The 17,500-nt window shown below is 38.6% G+C and overlaps 1 protein-coding gene across 2 annotated transcripts in view; it reads left to right on the top strand.

The window, feature by feature from the left end:
* Positions 1-17,500, top strand: part of sash1b (SAM and SH3 domain containing 1b) — a 77,890-nt gene that overhangs the window by 12,937 nt on the left and 47,453 nt on the right. The window lies entirely within an intron of this gene.

Genomic DNA, 17,500 nt, shown 5'->3' with positions numbered 1-17,500 from the left:
TGAGCGATTCTTTTTAATGAATCAATGGAAAAGACTCTCAAGTCACTGTTGGACTCATGAATTATCAGTTTGAATCAGTCTAATGATTCGCTAGTTGAATGATGCAGAGTTTTGCTGCGTTAAATAATATCACCTACTGTATGTCAACCTGATCTCATAAAAATATGTACCTCTATGCACGTACTGTGAACCCTGGAACATTTTTATTACGTTGATTATGTCCGTATGCATTGCTGCTGTTCAGAAGACTGTTGATGCTCTATCATGTTGGAAATATTCCCTACGCCAACCCTAAATATACCTGATAGAGTTAACAATGCAAAACTAATATTAAAACGTGATGCAACAACGCCATTACAACTTTCTTTTACTTCCTACTCAAGTACATCTCTGTACTCCTCGAGCTACCGGACCGGGCAGCATTACGTTTAGCATATGTTGAACTATTAAAGAGGATTTCATTCACAATTTCCTGCGCGTTCACAAAATTGGAGCCAGAGTTTGATACCATTGCCATGAAAGAGTTTGCGTATTGGTGCATCTCTAGCAAGCGTGCAATCTGACGCTCTGTGGTGGGTTTTGGTCAGTTTTTTTATGAAGTGAGCATGCTTTATAATGGATTAGCGCTGTGTCTGCAGTGAACGTTTGCGCTCTCACAATCGGCTTTGTCCGACACTTCTCCCTCACACCTCTCGCTCTCGGAGGTGAGCTGAACCGGCCCTGCGTCTGCGGGCTTTTGTTTTTTCGGCGGGATATGCGCTCGCACATCTTAGCCGCCTCATGCGCCGCTGGTTAGGCCGCGTAGCCATGGCAACTCTAATGCCTGGGGTCTCTGTATGGTTTTGCAGAATGTGCAGGGACGCACGGAGCAATCCCTTCGGATGTGGGACGGGAGCGTGGCATGACCGACCCGTTGAGACCCGTTTCTTGGCAAGAAATTTTCCATAAGATACCGCCTGGGTTATACTAGATGTGCTGTCTTGCTATCTAAATAAGGACATGCCCGAGACTATTGTTATTTTTAGCGGAGGACTGATGTGTTACTGATCTAAATAGTAGGCAGACTGATTGTTGATAATAGTTGATAAAGTGCAATATACACAGGAATGAGCTACATAAGAGAAAACATTTATTTTCCAATAGCAGCCGTCTGTTTCAGTGGCTCGATCAGCTAACCAAGCACATTATTAACCAAATCTGGTCAAAACGGGTCTTTTTACTTGGTACTTTTGTCTTGGTTATTAATACTAACATTTAAACACGTGAAATAACGGTAACATGAAGATAAAAAATTAAAACTAAGAAATTTGGGAAAATAAACTTTGAATTTAGCATAGTATTTTTGTCTTATACTCCAGTAATCATTAGCGAACATAATAAACAGGACAACAGACACCAAGAAGCGAACAGATTGCTACGGTTATTTTTTTCAGTAGCCAGTTTGTTCTGTTAAATGCCAAATAAAAAAATGCTATATAAAAAATTGGAATTGGCCGGTTTACTTGGGAAAAAAAAAAATCGTTATCAGAATTGTCTGTAAAAAACCATGATTGTGCATCCCTAATTTTGATTCATATTATTTCTTGATTCAAAAATATCTTTTTGCTGTCTGCTGCCTGTTCGATTATTAATAGATTGCTTATATATAGCCTAAAACTAATTAAATTAGCTTGTAATAATTATAATTCAGCCTAACTCTGAAATACATTTAGCGTTTTCCGAATTTAAAAAGAGTAATGGTTCCTTTAAGAATCGGTTGCAGCTAGTCTTCTTTGAAAGATGGAACCTGATTCTCAGTCCTTGTAAACACACAATCTATGTGCAATCAAATTCCCAAATGGCATCTCAAGATGGGAAAATTGAGCCGTCTGGCGGGCATACGGCCCGTCTCGCACCTCTACTCAACACACAGCACTCTTAGTCCACCACCTGTCCTCTGTTCACCTCCACACACACACACACACACATACACACACGCTCATTCTCTCACTCTCTCTCTCTCCGTCTCTCTCTCTCTCTCTCTCTAAAGAAAACAAAAAGCTTATTCCCGTGTTCCGATCTCTATTTCCTCTTCCTTTTGTCCTCATTTTGTCACATTTCTTTGCATGTACTTTGAAATGTTGCTTGTAGAACATGGTCAGTGCGGAGCTGCAATGTGCTTTTCGTGTACATTTGCTCTCTTGAGACCTCGAACCATGCAAGCTTATAGGTTGAAAGAATCGTGCGCGTGTATCTGTTGCAGTTCTCAAAGGATGAGCTGTAGCAAAATGGAAGTTGTTTGATAAATTGTGCTGTGCTGGATAAGATGCGTGAGCGACAGTCTAATATATCTTCATGCATCACGTCGGAGGACGGGTTTTATGGAGCGCTGCAGTCAGGAACCGGATGTTAAAATCCCATGCATTTTCTCCATAGAGAAATTGATTGATTACTTTTAGGGCTAATGTATTGTAGTTTGTGAAGTGATGACCACGATTCGTAGTTTGGATTGTGACATCTTTCGAATATTCAGTGATTCCTGTGGTGAATGACAAATCAATGTCAAATCAGACCGTTACAATATGGCGGGCGGCTCATGTATTGTGGCCAATTGAAACGCTCTCTAAAGTGGCATCTAGGTGTGTATATATATATATATATATGAAAGCCACACCATTGTTTTCCAAAGTCTCTGTTTTGCTCTGCTTAAACTGAAACGCAAGCCCGGTGTTTGCAAGCTAAAGCGGGTTCTGCAATGTTTTCAAAAGTCTTAATTTTCGTTTGCTTGCGTAACCTACAGAATAGCGTAAAACTGGGTTAAAATATCTGTTGTTTTTTCCTTTTTTTAAGTACTTGGCTGAAAAGCGCGAAACTGTGTTGCTTTCATAAACATTTTTTTTGCTGCTGTTGTTGCTGCATCCCGTTCAGACGGCAAAATTGCCTCGTCTCGTGGTGTTTGAGGCCGTCTGTATGCCTGAGCAGGAATTCTTGTGACATATCTGAGAAACTTGTCTCATCGACATCGGCACCGCTGAAGGCAGCTTCAGATGAAAAAGCGTCGCAATTCGCGCTCGACTACCGCCTCTGCCTTTATAAAACTTATATCAGCTTAATTAAAATGCATTATGAATTCATAATGAGCTTTAATAAACAACGATGCATGATTTCGTAATGTAAGCATTTGTCTAAAGCCTCTGTGTCTTTGACCTAAATCTCCAGCGGGGAAAAGAGGTTTTATAATAGGCTACCAGACGTGATAAAAGACCTAATGGTACGGGATTAATCTTTATAAACAAAATGATTTGGCGATGTCTCTGTGAGCAGACGGGCTCCTTGTTTTAAAGCACTTACTGAAGGTCACTTTCACAGCCTCTCTGGATGGATTACTGCACCATAACCCGCGAGGCCTCATCCGAACCCGCGCAAACATCCTCTTTTTTCCCCCCTGTCTAGATGTTCAAAAACCAGGCTTTTTTCCCGTGGCTATTCTGCTCCGAACAATGCTAAAGCCGGTCCCGGCGTCTAGACGCTGTGCGCTGCATTTCAATCAGGCCGAGAGAATAGCCGCGCTCGCCGCCAGCTCGCAGACGCATGCTAGTCACATGGCTCTTAATTAAAGCGCAAAGACTTGAAAGGGAAGGCGTTTCTGTCGGCGCTGGCGAGAGGCTGCGAAAGCTGGAGATGGCGGTAATTTGCGGGTGCAAAGGAGGTAAAAGCCGAAGCGGAAATGTCATTAGAAAGGCACAAAAGAGAGGAAGCTGTTGGGTACCTGTGAGGCTGGAGAGGAGAGGTTTTGTGGGAACCGAGAAGCTCTCGCTCAATTCACAGCCGAGCGCTGATGTAACTGACAGAATTCGGCATGAAAGAGGCGCTGCTTTCGGTTAATGAGTGTGAACTCGAATTGAATTGGCCTCAGCACACATCAGAAGTGGCTCAATCAGAATTTGAATTGGAGTGACATGAAGCGGTTAACCTCTGTCCGTCTATCGATTGATCGTTCGTTCATTTGCTCGTTCGAATGATTGTTTGTTTGCTTGTTTATTCGCTATCTAGCTAGTCTATTGCTCATTTGTTCGTTGTAACGTTTATTCATTTCTTTGCCGTCCGCCTTGCTTTTCTATCCTTCAATCATTTCTATTTTCGTCTTTTTATTCATCCTTTAATACTATCAGTCAAGTCAAAACTCCAATTTTTCTACTTCGTTAAATCAAAATCGCCGCTCTACCGTTCGCTACCTCTATTCCGATTGATTTTGAAGTCAGGAACTACATGAAGAATAAAAACGGCCGTGCGCATCGCAGCGATAAAAGCTGACAATTTCGTTTCGGGTTTTTTGTTTGTTTTTTTGAAAACCACTTCAGGCGCCGCAGAGCTGATTTTGAAACGGTTAGAAACAACGTACGGATTGCCGCGTTTCGATTGGAAAAAGCGTTTTTTTGTTTTTTTTCCTGGAGCAGCTCGACGTGGCCTGATCGCACCTCTTTCCTTCTCTCTCTCTTCGAGTCGTGACCTTGGTCACGTTCTCAAACTCTGTTCTCAGCTCAAGCTATTTTTGTTTTCCTGTGTTAAATAAGCTGCATCAGCAGAATTAGTCCTCGGGCCAAACAAACCTTCCGCTAGATACGAAGGCAGTCGAGCAACATCAGGCCAGTGCAGCTCTACGTGACCGCGGCCTGTGCATCGTTTATGCATGCTTGAACACTGTTTAATGGAAGCTTTTATAGAGTAACTGTTACTGGTCTCCGTGCAAATGCACCTGTGTAACCCACATACCTTCATGATCGGAGAGCCGCCGACATACTGACACAGTTCTGCTTCTTCTGTTAATCCTTCACAAAACACAGGGGCTTCATAAAACGTGTCTAAAATGAATTCATTTTCTTTTCTTTTACGCTATTACTTCGCGGCGGGGTTGTTTTTAACGCGCGTTTTAGAATATTAACAGATGGCTCGCCATCATGCATAATGCAAGAGATTTGAGGCTGCGTTTTTAAAGTGTGTCATTTTTCAAAGAGACCCTTTGGAGTGGTCTAAAGGCTGGTCCATGTTGCTAAAAGATTCCGTATTTGTCATTTTTAGCCATTTTTTATTAAAAGCCGGTGTTTCCAAGCAGATTCAAGATGCTTCAGGTTCCGTATAGGAGATTTTGGGGCAAAATGTTGATTCATCATATAAAATCATTTTCACCCATCCTTTAAAATAAACAAAACAGATCAGGATGGCACGAAGGCATTTAGAATTGAAGACTTCCGATTGGAATTTTGATTGAACCGGCCACATTCTACAGGAAGTTGCATTGGAATGGGAAATGGGAAAGTGGAATTTACTCACTGACCGTTTGCAAAGTCCCGCCCTCCTTAGTTACTGATACCATGACCGACAAACAACGCCACTCTCACACACACGTCTTCTCAAGTAGTAAAAACTAAACCGTAGAGCAAACAGAACAGGTTACTTCTGATATGATACAAGGTCTCAGTTATTTTAAAATAAATGTAAATCTTTAATACTCTTTAATGTGTCTATTCATATTTACTTAAAGCACGGAATGAAGACAAATGAACATCTGAAAGTATTTTGTTTCAATCGCAGACCACTACATATTAGGTTAAGTTCACCGAAGTTAATCTTCTCTCCCGTCTGATTTGTGATTGAGGCAGAAGGGTTACAGCTGCTGCTATTGGGCTCATGCGCATTTACTTATTTCCAACAATAGGAGCCAACAATAGGAAACCTATGAAAATGGTTTTAAAAAGAACATTGCGTCATAATTGCGTTACTCCAGAGCGTCGCAGTGACTGTCTTTTTGCAGTAAAGAACATGTCGTAGTTTAATGAGTGAGAACCTCATCGGGGTGAAGTTTGACATTATTTTATTTGACTTCAGCGTTGAAATCCATGAATAACATGCCTGACCTGGCCAGGAACAGCACAGCTTGACCCTCTGCGCTTCTTTTAATATTTACTTCTATTGAAAAAGTTTCAGTTCAGTCTACCTTTTTTTTCTTTTTCTTTTTTTTACCCTGTTTTAACTTGGATTTCTATGGAGACCGGGTGTAGATGTCGGACAATTAGCATGATTAGCAGCGGCGCATTGCTCAGATTGCCTGCCAATCAAGCTTTTCGCGAACTGTCAATTGCATAATAAATCAAATATTGATCTTAAAGTGGTAAAACTAACCATGTCTTTTTAAAGTTATGATGGCCGAGATACAAGGACGTAACATTGGACGCAATATTACAAGCTTATTAAGCAATTTTTGTCACTGAAATCATCCGAGCACACAATGTTCACCTTTTGTGGCAATACTTTTGAAGCAGTGTGTATTTTACGTTTTTTTTCAATTCACACTTCTAGCTCCGTTTGCTTTGTTCCTTTAGACCAAAGGTGAAATGATACATTGCTTGTCTTTTTAAACGCCAAATTTAAAGATGTACATATCTAATAGCATAAAGCTCGTTTTAAAGTCAGATTGGACAGTTTTTATGACGCATGTTGCACATTTACCAAGCAATGCTGGAAATGTATATCCTGTGAAAAATGACTAAACATTCTCAACATGTTTTCCGCGGACAGTTTTTGGTAAATATCAGATATTTATCTTCACATCCTCTATATTTGCACGTGTTCACTGCTGTGCTTGTTCAGCAGGCCCCATGGCGATTTATCAACAAATATTCGTCGTTTCTGACAGAAATTCATGCTGAATTATGCACATTGCGTGTTTAAAGCCCAATTGGATGAGATGAGATACACCGGGTCAGCACATGTTTATCATTTTGCAACTGAAAACCAATTACTGTCCTGCTTCGAGCCAAGGAGAATCGATCAGCGCGTTTTAGCACCCAGTATTTATTAGAAACAGCTCAGCGCGGCTTCAGTCGGCTCCTGATGAACTTTATACCAGACGGGTTATAGATTCAAGATTGAGCGGCTCTGTCTAAACCTGAGCAGACGGTATAAATTTCTCTGTGTGCGCAGCTCTCCAAGTAGACTGCGAATGTGTTTTCTGTTAGAAATGTGCCTTGCGTGAAAAATAAGACTCTTCTTTTGGCTGTATGAATCACACGTTGTAAATTTTAATGCATGAATCTGTAGAAAAGATTCATGCGTCAAAACAGCTAAGCTGTTCGGTTTTGGGGTTTTTTCGCTACTGTTTAATACAAGGTTTCAGATTATTGTAATGCTAAGAGGTCGCTAGGGTGTTGCACATGCAATGCCGTTGCTAATGTGTTCTGAATGATTGCTAGCTCATCTATCTGTCCATCTGCCCTATTTTTTTATCTTCTTTTTTTTTTTTGTAGTTCTGTTTTTTTGGGGAGGGGTTACATCTCTATACCAATTAATTTATTTTTTATTTTTAGATTTTAGATTTCTGCCTTTTTCAAAATACAGGTTTTTTTTGTAAAATCATCTTGTTTTTAAAAAATACAAATAAACTTTTTTACATTTTTTAAACAAATTTTAACTTTATTTTTTTATTTAATTTTCAGCTTTTTATTATCTTTTAATTTTTTTTTTAGATCATTTTTTTTTTTTTGTAAATCTTTTTACCTTTTTGATTTATTCCCACCTTTTACCATTCCACCTTTTTTTTGTTTCCCACGATTTTATTTGAAAACATTTTAAAGAGATTATGTCAACATGACTTCATATATGTATTAACTTTGGGTAGTTACTGATTGATGCTGATCGATACTTCTTGCTGACTTCGGTTAATATTCCGTTAACCCCCGTGCCTTCAGTATTACAGCTCATAGTTGTTTGGCGTTTCGGGGACCGTTGTGAATCTGCACAGCCTTTCTGGCAGTAATTGCACTCTCAAGTGCTCTCGTACGGCTCGCTGGAGAGCTCTTCCAGCAGCCAATCAGACGCTCTTGTTTACGGCCTCTCTGCAGCGTGGCCGTTTCCTTGCAACAGTCCTTTAGGGGCTCACGCACATGATGAGAGCAGCTGTTCTGTGAGGAGACATTCACACCTCGCGAGGAGCTCTGATCGATGCCCTGCTCTGAAGGGTCTATCAGCACTGACACTGCCTTTCACTCGCTGTGATTACAGCACATGACTTCTGGGACGGGCTGCAAATGCACATTAGAGCTGTGCTGTAGAGATGAGATTTAATATGGGCTGATTTATTTATCTTTACTTCTTACTGTCTTAAAGAGGTCATTGGATGCCTATTGACTTTTCATTAAGACCCTAAAGAATCATAACGTACTTTGGTTATAATTCCTGTACAAAACACCTCCTTTACCCCGTTAAAATCAGCTGTTTTCATCAAGCCATTCTAGTCCATGTCGCTTTAAATGCTAATGAGCTCCTCTGGCCCCGCCCCTCTCTTCCTCTCTTTAATGCTCACTTCTTCTATACATAATTCACATGAACACTCATTTTAGGCATATTGGGATATTTTAGACCGATTACAGATTTTGCTTTTCTCGTGTAAATTTTTTTTATCCCCATCACGTTACAATTAAATCGCACTTTTAACCGCTGTCTTATTATAAATTTCTAACCGGAGCTCCTGGTTTACAGACTGACGGACAGTCATTGCCTGCAGCATTTTTCCTTGTTGTTTGTACATGCATAAAATGCATTTTATTCATTTCGTTTTAAAAACAAACTCCAGTATCCTAAATTGATTTTTTTTGCAACCCCAAAAAAACTCCGGCCGTCGTTCGTTGACGAGGCTGTTGGCGGATTTTGCAAAAAAAAAATACTGCGCGTTAAACAGTTCGTCGAAAACGAGCACAAACGACGGGACGGATGCTGATGGGAAAGTCTGTGCGATCTCGTGTTTTGATGATCTGTAGTTTTCATCAGATGCCACTGTCCAGTTTCATGTTCACCCATCAATGTCATGATTCATTCCTACATGCCTGATGTGCCTGTGTGGAGTTTTTTTTTTTTTTAAGTCTCCCAGCCTGTCAGGCTAAGAAGAGATTGTGGAAACCAGTTCCTGCGTGACATACCTCGTGATATTATACAAATTACTGTCAGCTTAGTGCATGTGCACATTTAAATGCTTGTAATCCTGCTGATCTAAATGCATATTAAATATATATATAGATGTATGTATGTTATGCATGAACTACAGAGCTCATTTCACACCCTTTTTCTCGTCCCTCTTTATGGCATCACACTCGAGATATGCCGCGAGTAATTGCGCTTCCGCAAAGCGAGAGGTCATTTTAAATGCACGTGCATGAAATACAGCAGGTCACATGACCCATTTTCTTCTTTCTTCCATCTTCAGGCACAGCAGAATATAAAGGTCACGCTCGCTATTCACTGCACAGACCGCACGACACCGTAGATCTCATGAAACGGTGATGAATTCAAGCGGCTGGGCTGCTGTTCGTCAGACGCTGGGTTAATTGGTCAGGCCTGTAGCTGCTTTCCATCTTGATTGTATTTTTATGGTATTCGTTGCTTCGGTGAAGTCAGTCTCACCTCGGGTGCTAAAACCGCTTTTGTTCCGCTCTTCATACCCCAAATTAAGCTAAGGTGAATTTAAGTTTAATTTATGTAAATTACAATGAAATCTTTGCGATACGAAGCAGGATTTAGATCTCAATCATTTAACAACACAGGTTGCATCAAAGCACTGTACAGTTTAAATTAGAATACAATGATATATATATATATATATATATATATATATATATAATTCATCTTTTCCAATATTTATGTACTAGTGTAGTATTTACTATAGTATATTTGCCAATTTTTCTTTGCCATTACTATAATAGAATCTTAATAAATTTTACTATAACTATTATAATATTTAATATTATATAACATATAGTGTCCTATTATTTATTAGTGTCCGGTTTATTTAATATTCAATTGTGTATATATATATATATATATATATATATATATATATATATATATATATATATATATATATATATATATATATATTAGTACACTATATATTTATAATATAATTTTTTCTGTTTTAATTTTGTGCAATTTTGTTGTGTGTTTCTGTCATTTTCATTACTTTATTCATTTATTGGCTTTATTTGTTTTTTTTTTTTTTTTTTTTTTCATTTTTTTGTAATTTGAGTATGTTAACTTTTTTCTATTATAATTTCTTTCAAAAAACACACACACACACACACACACACACACACACACACACACAGACAGGGCTTTACTGATGAGATGCTCATGAATATATCGTGCCATACGTTGCCCAGCCTTATATATTGTATTTATTAGTTTTATTTGTCTTTTTTTGCTGATGTAATGTTTTATTTTCATTTCATTTGTTGGCCATTAAGAAGTTTGAGGATGATGACCTCTTCTAAGTAATACGCGCAGCAAGACCAGGAACATTTATTAGTGAAGTTAACGAGGCCGCTTTGGTCTCGTGTGAAATCCTCTCTTGTCTTTTCTCTAATCGAGAGCTTGTGTTTTGTGTCATTATAACAGCAGTAACCATAGCAGGACATGTTTTGTTGCTGCTATCACTTCTCACTGGCGTTGAGGTGTTTATATACTGCGGCGTACATGGATCCTCAGGCATTTTAAGCATCTGATCGACAGCAGCTGCTGTGCGTTTCTCAAGTTTTCCTGATGCAGGTCACATAGCATGAAACGAATCTTAAAAGAAGCAGCTCCGACTTTCGCGAGCCTAACTTCATCCAGATGTATTTGTGTGTGGAAAACTCAAAGCTAAAGACAAGCCCTCTGCGGCGTTAGGATGTCTGGGGATTAAATGCGTTCGGTGTGATTGTATGTGTTCAGAATGCATGTATGACATAGCGGATTAAATGCAGATTTGAGTTACAATGTCTTTTGACTTTTCTGTAGCACAGGTCGGAGATTATAGTGAGCAGACAAGAGCTGAAAGAGCTTACGGTCACCTGTACCACAGTTATTTATGCCTTCTAGGACTGAGCAGCAAACCTGAGGCCTGTTGCATGTGTTTCTTTTTTTCAGACTATATTTCAAAATTATTTACAGTGAGATTTTAAGTAAATATTTCTGTAATTTAACATTTTTGCATGGTTATGGTTCTCTGATATCGGTTAGTGGTACCATGACATGCGTATAAACCATTAAAATCTATTTTAATCTTTAAAAACTTTTTTTTAAGGTTAATTTTAGTTTTTTGAACTAAAGTCAAATCTCATTACATTTACGTTAGTGTTTTAGGAACATAATTATAAATAATAAAAATTATAACGATTATTATAATTTTTATTATTCTAATAGTACAAAATATTATCATTTATTATTATTATTATTTTTATTATTATTATTATTATTATTATTTTATTTTTTTAAAGCTGTAATTCTAAAAATAAATAAGGAAATAATAAAAATGAAGGTGAAAAAATACATTAATACTGTTAAAATTAATACTGACATGAATAGGGCTGAGACATTAATTATTATTATTATTATTATATATTATTATTATTATTATCATTATTTAATGGTTTAACTCTAATGATAAAAATCACGACTGAATGTAGTACTATTACTAAACAATTTAAACATAAAAAAAGATTATTGGATAATTATAGTTTTAATTTTATATACAGTTTTAATTGTAGATCATTAGATTTTCAAACTCTTTATGCAGTTGGGAACAGAATTAAGGATTCTGTTGCCAAACATTTATTCGAAAACAAATTTCGAATAAAAGTGCATCATTTCCAACGCTGAATAAACTTCCGACAGGTTCACCGTATTTCACCAGCATCCCGCCAAAATAAAAGCTTGAGGATCCTAAATGTCACAGGCTGTTAAATGCTGTCCCATTCAGGATGTTTCGAGTCCTCGAGCTTTTATTTTGGCATAGTTTATTCGACATTATGCGAGTGTGTAAATAAACAAAACCCCGGCGCGCGTTCTGTTCCCAAACGCACGCGGGGTTCGTGAAAACGGTCAATAATGCATCGTCGCAACCACAATTTTCCCGTCTCGTTTCGACCACCTTCCTGCTTCAATTTGGCGCTTTCCAATTACGCTCTAATGATTTGTTGAAACCTCCGCGGATCCCCCGGACGTCACCGAGCGCCCCTGACACAATCATGCAGACGGCAGCAGGCGCGACGCTTTCATCACGACAGGGATTCTCTGTCATCTTCCCCCTCGTCCTCCCGCCGTCTCTGTTTGCCAAACCGGAGCTGCTGAATTATAAACGGCCGCCCGTGCTTCTGTACACGTCGCTGACACCTTGACCTCTCTTATTCGCAGCCTGCGTCTCGTCAAGAACAAACGCTGTAGGTCTGAAACAGAACCAGGCCGCACCATTAAAGAGAAACGTTTAGATAAATGATGATATTTACAGTGATGGAATCGGGACGGAGAGCGTGGAGCGTGTTTATCCTGCCCGGGGTTATGAAAGATTCATTCGTTGTATAGTTCCTCAGTGATCTTCTACAACCTACCTGTTCTGTGTTTTTTTTAATAGATGGTTCTCCATATGGAAAGTGGGTCAGCTTAGTTTAAATTCGAACGCATTTGAATAACCCTAGAAAGCCTGCCGTATCCTATTTCTGTGGGCTCTAGATGTTCAATGCGATGGAAACTGTACACGATGCCTTCTGTCTGATTAATAGTTTCAGCTTTTGCAATCAAGTTGGATTTTCCAAAAAAATAAGTTCTGCGCCCAAGAGAAGATTCTGATTCTTATATGTGGCCTGAATGCAATCGGCAGAAGATTTCTTGAAGTTGTACGTTTTGAGATGATTTCGCAGCTAGTCAATGTAAAAGCAACTAGTGAGTAGATGGGTTCACCTGTTTAATGTTCTCAACAAGCCAAGCAAACAAAACGCCTGCAATGCTTCAAAAATCACACATTTTTTATGTACAAATGTTTAAAATCCCCATTGATGGATAAACTTTCGGTTTCTGGCTTTTAGGACTTATCCTAGCAGCTCTCTGTTTGAGTTAGTCTGTGATGGACAGTCGATGCATTACAGATCAGGACAAGTTCAGATATGGCCTCTCGTCCGTCTTTCCTCGGCGTAATGCATGGGATTCCCATTGGTTACGCTTCATAACAATTTGGATTTGCATTTTGATTGCGGCTGGAGGGAGCTTAACTCTTCTGAGAGCTAAACAAATGCAAATAGAGCAGCGAGCTCAGTAATCCCTGTGTGGAAACAGCTGCAGGAGTTCAGGAAGTTCTTCAAGACAGTTTGCTTAATAAGTGGCAAAATAGAGCTGGCTCATTACCGTTTTTTTTTAAGTCCAAATAATCTCAGGCTTTGACGTCATGCTCGCGCGCTCTGATGCGTAGACATACAGTGCTGGCAAAGTTGACCTGGATAGAAATATAGTCGTGTTTGCTAGTTAACAGGTTGATTAGTTGAGTGTATTTGAGGGGAAAACCGGTAACTAGATTAGCCATAGGCTTGTGCTGTCAGATATTTGAAAGAAACTCGCACTGAAAAAAAATCAGTTTGCATATATATATATATATATATATATATATATATATATATATATATATATATATATATATATATATATATATTAGTTATAATATAAGAAATATATTACTATTATTTATAATAATGTATGTGATAGGCGACCACTACCACTACTGTATAAAAAAAAAAATATATATATATATATATTTTTTTTTAATAATCACACAATATTTTTTTATTTTTAATAGTAAATCCACTTTATTTATTAAAAAAACACATTTTTTAAATTTAAACAAAAGACATTAAATTTGGACTAAATAATTTTTTTGTACTATTATTTTTTTTATTATTATTTTACAAAAAAATTTCTGTGGATTTTGCCTGATCTCGGTATCAAATACAGAAATGTTGGTACCATGACAACACTAGTTGTAATGATTAAGTTGGTATTGTAATTACTGTAATAACTACATCGTATGTACGTGAGTAACAGGACTGTAAAACAAAGTCTTCCCCAACCTTTGGTCAAAATAATTTCTGGTACAATTCATAGATAATAATTACATAGAAATGACTGGTATCGCATCATATAAATTATGATTTTTATTTATTTATTTAAAGTAGAAAGACCGAAATGGTATTTCGCAATACTAGGGTAATCCAATAAGCTTTACTTATTCTCAAAAATATTTTTATGCTATGTGAGATGTACAGTATGCAGTATAGGAGTACAACTTTAAATGCATCAGTCACCTACTCATTTTAAATATTAAATCAGAAATTCTGATTGTACAAAGATGGTTACACGTCTGATTTATGCCACGTGACAAACCACAGTTTTTTAAATGTTGTTAAAAACTTGAGCAAAACCTACCGTTCAGGCCATCAAACGGCAGCTACATTCGCCAACGAAGCGACATTTGCAGGCCGTTTTAGTTTTTGCTAAATGTCGTATTTGTGAGAGATCCGCAATAAAAAAGGAACATTTTAAGCGGGTCTCTCCTCTCAGCGCTTTTTCTGTTTTAACTTGACAAGTTTGATCAGGTGTTAATTTCTAGGTAAGTTCATCGATTCTGTTCGGATGTCAGGTAGAGTTTTGATTTGTGCAGGTCAGTCGGTCGTCCCAGGATAATCCCAGACGATCCAGACGGCAGGCAGACCAGCCCAAACACCGGCTACATGACACCAGACCTGCACACATTTAATAACACGAATCATCAGAAGAGACCCACGCGTTCACATCCCGATCAAAAATGTGTTATTATCTGCCATTTAACTCACCTGTGACATCATTTTGGTTTAACAGACAAATCTATTGGGGGAAAAATGTATATATGTATGTATATCTTAAACTGGGCTTTCTTAGAAGAAATGTAGTAATCGGGATTTAAAGACGATGAGGACGGGGTTGTGTCTTGGTGAGCTGTGGCAGCTGTTCGTGAGACAATGGTATGGAATTTATTCTTGTGAAATGTCTTAATCTTTCTAATCCATGCGAGGAGGAGGAGGAGGAGTATAAACAGATTTACAAGAAGACCTAAATCTAAAGAGAGAGGCAGTCTATACTGGGACTATAACTGTGCTCGGTTAGGAAATCTTCCCGAGCTGCAGTGTATTTTGTTGTTGTCAAATGCTGTGTGTGTCCAGCTTTAGAAAGTTTTAGGACACTTTGGAATTGTCTCGCTTATTCGTATCACACTGATGCCAACGTATATGGTATAGCATTCCCTAAAATAACAACCGATATTGATAATCTCAGAATATTGCTGACGCCCAAAGGCTTTATTCCTAATCAAACTGCCATTTCAGATGTTTTATTTAAATTCATTCTTGTTACTTTTGTTCTAGTGAGGTTAAGAAGTGCACGTCTGAGCTGATGTTTACGTGCTGACATAATTTTTGAATTCGTTAACAACCGATAATGAATATTTTTCTTCCTATTTGTTATGAGTCAGGGCTATAAGTATTACAAAACCGGCCTCGTCATCTATGCGTTGTTTACTTTTGTTTGAAACGCTTGCTCCTGTTTTGGGTTGTGTCTTTCCTAAACTGGTGATGCTCTGGGAAGCGTTGCTCAAAAATGTTCCCCGGTGTATCGTCAGCTTAAGTCCCGTTTCGGTTCTGTCGTATCAGTTTCAGACCTGCTCAGATAAACTGGATTGCTGTAGGTTCTGGAGCGCAGCCATGCACTCTCTCTCTTAATCTGAGGCGGGTTGGAGATTTATGGTCTAGTGTGGTTAACATAAATGCTTAAGCAGTACAGTTCTAATCTGATGTTTGTGTGCTGACATAATTTCGCCCCCGCTCTGTGTAAGGCAGCGTCTCTAATCTCACTGTCCTTGGCTTAATTCTGCTCCGATGGAGAATCTCATCTGCATTGTCTTTCAGACGGCCTGTTTGATCCATCAGTAAGTGAAATTCACTTCACATGGGGCTTAATGTGTCAGTAAAGGAAGAGGTTTTCATCCTGACAGGGGTCCTGTGCTCGATGAAACGCTCTAACATGAAACAAATCCAAGATGTCTTTTCGTAGAAGCAGATTCTTGCTTTGTCCTGCTGTTTTTCCACTTTAGACGACTCATTTTTAGACTGTTTAACATACGCAAATGTCTCAAAACCTTTTTAGGTTGGATTTTACACCTAAATAACACAAGTAATTTGCAGAGGAAAAATATTTTTTTTGTCTATTTTTTGTGTATATATATATATATATATATATATATATATATATAATTTAAATAATTATATAATAATAATAATAATAATAATAATAATAATAGTAATATATATATACACATATATACACATATACACATATATATATATATATATATATATATATATATATATATATATATATATATATATATATATATTAAAATGTTTACACTTAAATTATGGTGTTTGTAATATTTTTCACAATATGGATATATATTTTGTAAAAAACTTCTGTTTTAGTGCTGTTGTGCTATAATGGTATGCTCTATGTGCGTGTGTCTTTGAAAACTTTGAAAAATAGCACAAAGCGGGGACCGTCGCCGGCTTTCAGGACGGCGGGTTTTCTTTCAGAGAGGTTGCCAGGTTGGCGCACTATTTCTGCCTCGCTGAGAGTGTGCTTTACCTCGCAGGGGCACGTGGCGAAAGCGCCTGCAAGGATCATTAACTATTCATGGAAGTACATCCCTGCTAATGGGGACCTACAACTATTTTAATTATTGATGCTGTAAATGACAGCGTGGTGCTGCCTCTCCTCTGGAGAGCGGCTGAATTTACGTGTATGACATTGTTCGTCGCCCCAATCCCATGACCCTTCCCGTCTCATCTTCCATCTGTCTCAGAGATCAGCGTGATTTCGCATCTGTCATTCGTACCACGGGCTTTTTATTTTTTTTCTACTTCCTCCGTCAGCCGGTCGCTGATGTTGACGGACAGCTGTCAGGTGGGCTCACGCTGATGATGGAGCGCCGGGAAGCTGCGTTAATTGGTGATAAATGAAAGCTTATCGGCGGTAGAAGCCCTCGGGGAGGTTATCTCACACCAGCGTAGATTAAACACTCATTAGGGCGGTGAATTGCGGCCAGATCTGTCACTTAGCGTCACGTCAGTGCGGCGCGACCATTAGTTAGCTCGCCGGGCGGTGGGTGGACAGAGGGGTTGTCTTCTTAATTAGATAAAGCGATAAATAAAATGTAAAATGACGTTCCCCACTGTTCACACGTCGTCTGTTTCGTAGACTAGCCGTCGTGATTTTCATTAGCGGCTTTGGCCAACTCGAGCAGCGCTGTTACAGATCCTCGTAGGGTTCGAGGTTCGTTCAAATCCGTAACCTGAAGTACTGAACTTTATAGGAGACGAATGCAAAACAGGAGACGAATTCAAATGTTGCTGTAAAGTGGCTAATCGTAATTAAGTTCGGTTTAGGCTTTGTGTCTTTCTTTAATCCTCGACTGAGCAAACCGGAGGCAACGGGAAAGTTTAACTGCATGTTTGCGAGACTTGAACGTTTGCTCAAATCGTGTGTCTCTTGAATCGGGGGCACAGACTAACACTGAAGGGGGAACTCTGACTAAAAATGGACTCTTTTGGCTTGGACTAACCCTTAAAAACCACTCGGAAAACCT

Source organism: Puntigrus tetrazona, chromosome 17 (assembly GCF_018831695.1).
Source record: "Puntigrus tetrazona isolate hp1 chromosome 17, ASM1883169v1, whole genome shotgun sequence".
NCBI classification, from domain to species: Eukaryota; Metazoa; Chordata; class Actinopteri; order Cypriniformes; family Cyprinidae; genus Puntigrus; species Puntigrus tetrazona.
Note: the sequence above shows the minus strand (reverse complement) of the source record. Positions and strands in the feature narration are given on the sequence as shown.